The 4316-nt window shown below is 40.8% G+C and overlaps 1 non-coding gene across 1 annotated transcript; it reads right to left on the bottom strand.

Annotated features, from left to right (window-relative positions):
• Positions 1–2323: 2323 nt before the first annotated feature.
• Positions 2324–2430, bottom strand: LOC133807546 (small nucleolar RNA R71). The gene has a single exon (XR_009879452.1). It is a non-coding gene; the product is annotated as a small nucleolar RNA R71 (small nucleolar RNA).
• Positions 2431–4316: the final 1886 nt, after the last annotated feature.

The raw sequence follows: 4316 nt of genomic DNA on the forward strand, positions 1-4316 counted from the left end.
TTCGAAGGCTCCTCATCTCAGTTTCTAGCTCTTGTCTCCTTTTATTCAAGGAGTCCCTCAAATCCAACGATTTGGCCTTTCCTTCCCCCTTGTCCTCTGCTGGGGCCATAGGTAGCGTTGTCCTTACATTTGACCTTCTATTAAGCTTTTCCCTTAGGCCAGGGGGAGTCTCCTTAGAGTTAACCTTGGCTTCGTTTCGATGACCAACGTCGCTCTTCCACCTTTGCTCTCCGGGGGACTTCGCTGGCCTTGGGCCCTCATGGTGCTTTGCTTGGGGAGTATTGCTAGTGGAAAGTCGACTCCTCCCGTCGTCTATGGGGATGGTGGTTTATCCTCTCTCATGCTCCTTCTCCTTGTGCTTGGGAAGGGGCAGGCTCGACTATCCTTGCAATAGGCCATTCAACACTTCCTGCATGTTTTCCAACATTTAGTTCTTTTTGTGCAACTTGCGTATCTAATCCTCAAAGAAGTGAGTACTTGAGCTGAAACTCACAAAATGTTTATGGGAATCTTGCCCGGCCTGTGCGTAGAGGGACCTGGATCTTAGTAGCCGGAACGCGATGCAGCTGGAGGTCGAGGGTGAGGGTGAGGGTGTGTACCCATGCCACCAAGGGGGGGATTAATTGTTCTTGATGGCCTCCGTTAGGTTGGACAGCTAGAAATGATTCCTCCTTCTCTTCTCCAGGGGCCGGATGCTGCTCTGGTATACCTCCATTCTCCGGTGGTGGAGGGTTTTTCCTGGAGGCCCTCAGTTGGTCTCCGTCCAGATGAATTTCAACATCTTGTGATTCACGTAGACATCTTGAATGCCTTGGCATTTTTCCTTATTGGAATTGATGGAAGAACAATGGATTGATACTTGTTCTCCCACAAATGGCGCCAAGTTGTTGACAGTAAGAACTCGTCAACGAATTAAGGTAAAAAAACTTGACGACTTAACAAGAAGCTTATGAACTTAGAAGACCTTGTTAGAAACTTAGAGAAAAATTGTAGAAGAACAACGGAAGAAAACATGTATATTTCTCTTAGAGTAGTATGGCATTACAAGTATTTTCCAACCCCCATCTTAGTTTAAGGAAGGTCCTATTTATAGGGGAGCTCTAATGGATCTTAGTACAAAAATGTTCCCAAGGGGACAGAGAGGTGGTGGTATGATAGGTGATAACTCTAGGAATTAGAGTTATTTTTATGCTTTTAAATTATATTTTTATCAAGAAATAGTGGTTTAGGGTGTTTTGTAGTGTCTTTATTTTAGTTTTGTCAAATATTAAATATAATAAGATAATATTAGATATTAGTATAATGCTGGGAAATTATACCCTAAATTGTGAAATTTTGTCTTGGCAAGTGGTTGGTAGAATTTTGGACTTTTGGAAAGAAATTGAAGCTTTAGATGGTCTCAGTAGGAGGGATTGCTGCTGTGCAGCTTCGCGTCTGCCCAGTCAGCTGCTTCAAGGGCCCACGTGGGAGAGTAATTGGCCAACTCAGTTTTTTTGGATTTATGTAATTTGGGCTGAGCAATAATTAAAAGGGTTTTGGGCCATCAAAAGTTTGTGGACCCATTGGGCTTTAAAAGAAAGAAGAAAAGAAGAAAAAAAAAAGAAGAAGAAAACAAAAGGCCCACGTGGGGCAAAAAGGACCAAGGGATAAAAACCTAATATCATCCTCTTTTCCCTAACTAAAAAAAGACACAAGCTCAGACCAAGAAAGGAGGAGCAGCCGCCTGATACATTTGGAGAAATGTATACATATATATTTGGGGAGAGCTTTAAATGTGAAGGAAAAGAAGAAAAGCAAAGAGAAAAAGATAGAAGAAAAAGACAACTTGGAGACGTCCAATTGGCTTGCCATTCTTACTCCACTCTTAGTTTTCTTTAATTTATCTTTTAAATTTCTGATTATGGATTGTTATTATTTGGGTGTTTTTGAGATTATGAGTATGAGCTAAACTCAAGATCGTGCTATTAGGTAATATGCTCTCCCCCTCTTCAATGAGCTTAATCCGAGCATTGTGAGACCAGAAATTCAGGTGACATAGTTTGAGTTGAAGCCCGTTATGTTCCAAATGCTTCAAACTGTAGGCCAGTTCAGTGGGATGCCAACAGAAGATCCTCACCTTCATCTTCACTTGTTCATTGAAGTGAGTGATTCTTTCAAGCTGCCTAGAGTTAAAGAAAATGCCTTGAGACTAAAGTTGTTTCCATACTCTTTGAGAGATAGAGCAAGGGCTTGGTTGAACTCTCTCCCATCAGATTCAGTGACTACTTGGCAAGAATTAGACGAGCGATTCTTGATGAAATACTTCCCACCAACCAAGAATGCCAAGCTGCGAAATGAGATCACTTCTTTCCAACAACTAGATGAAGAGTCTTTATATGAAGCATGGGAGTGGTTCAAAGAGTTACTAAGAAAATGCCATCATCATGGCATCCCTCATTGCATCCAAATGGAGACCTTCTATAATGGTCTAAATGCTCATACAAGAATGGTGGTTGATGCTTCGGAAAATGGGGGCACTTTTGGCCAAGTCATACAATGAAGCTTATGAAATTCTAGAGAGGATCTCCAACAATAACTATCAATGGCCAACTACTAGAGCACCTAAGGGAGGAAAGTGGCTGGTGTTCATGAGGTTGATGCACTGACTTCATTGGCAGCCCAAGTTTCTTCTATGTCGAATATTCTTAAGAATATGAGCGTGGGTATGCATCCACAATTGGGTCAACAAAAAGGGCAGCTTGTAGAAGTTTCTTGTGTGTATTGTGGTGATGGTCACACCTTTGACAATTGTCCCTCTAATCCTATGTCTGTGTGTTACATGGGAAATCAGAATAGAAGTGGTTTTAATTCAAATTCTTACAATCAAACATGGCGGCAACACCCTAATTTCTCATGGAGCAATCAAGGGGTTGGTCTTAACACTTCATCTATGCCTCCTAGGCCTACTTATCCACCTGGTTTTTCTCAACAACAAATCCCTATGCCACGAGCATCCCCACCTAGTCCATTGCAGAACAAGTTGGGGGAGTTTGAAACTGTAGCTCTAACCAAGGAATGTAGCTCATTCTTGCATAACAAGTTGCCTCCTAAAATGAAAGATCCAGGAAGTTTCACCATTGCATGTGCTATTGGAGACTCTTATAGTGGAATGGCTTTGTGTGATTTGGGTGCTAGCATAAACTTGATGCCAATGTCTGTGTTCAAGTGGTTAGGGATTGGAGAGGTTATACCTACAACAGTTACCCTTCAACTAGCTAATAGATCCCCCTAATGGAAAAGTTGAAGATGTGTTGGTAAGAGTTGAAAAATTCATTTTCCACGCTGACTTTATTGATCTAGACTATGAGGCGGATATAGAGGTGCCTATTATTTTGGGGAGGTCATTTCTTGTTACAGGTAGAACTTTGATCGACATGGAAAAAGTGGAGCTCACAATGTGAGCTCAAGATGAGTAAGTAACGTTCAAGGTATTCAGTCCTATACGTTCTCCAGATGAGTTGGGGAAGTGTTTGGTCATTCATGTCATGGACTCTAATATGGAGGAAGGGATACCCACAAAGTATAATAAAAGTTTGAAGATGAAACTACCTGTTGAAAAAATTAAGAAAGACAATGAGCCATGGAGAAGTGTAAAAAAAGCATCGTCTCACATGCAAGAGCTACATAGAAAGAAGAAAAAGAAGCATGGTAGGAAAGCTCACTCCTAAATTTTTGAAGTGGGGCAGTGGATATTTTTCTCTAATCCTCAGATGAAAGGAAACTCCAAACATCTAAAATCAAGATTCTCCAATTCACTCTATGTAATTAAAGTCTATCCTTGTGGTGCATTGGATTTGCGTGATGATAATTCAGGAAGAAAGTTTAAGGTGAATGGGAAAGAATATAAGTTTGGGGGTAATGAGGTTAAGCAACACAAGACTCGGCCATCTTAATCTTTGAAAAGTCATGTATTGAGCTGATGTGCTTGACGTTAAAGATATACTTGGAGAACAACAAATTTATTATATTTATAGTATATATTATTTTGTTTTTGTTCGTGTTTTTCACCTGCCTCCTTCATTGTCTATATTGTGGAATTGAATGAGTTAATGTTATGGGGTGACTGTGAGGATTCTTGTATTTCTATGGGTTAATTGAAGCAATTTTGGGTAGGTTTCAAGTCAAGCCATGGGTGTATTTATGGCTGGTTTCCTGATAATTTGAATTATGGAAAGTCTGGGAGTGATGCTGCGGCTATGCTGTTAGGCTCTTTATTAATGCTGCAGCATTGAAACTGGGCGGAAAAAAAATTTGGAGCTCAATCAGAGAGCCATCCG

Source organism: Humulus lupulus, chromosome X (genome assembly GCF_963169125.1).
Source record: "Humulus lupulus chromosome X, drHumLupu1.1, whole genome shotgun sequence".
NCBI lineage: Eukaryota > Viridiplantae > Streptophyta > Magnoliopsida > Rosales > Cannabaceae > Humulus > Humulus lupulus.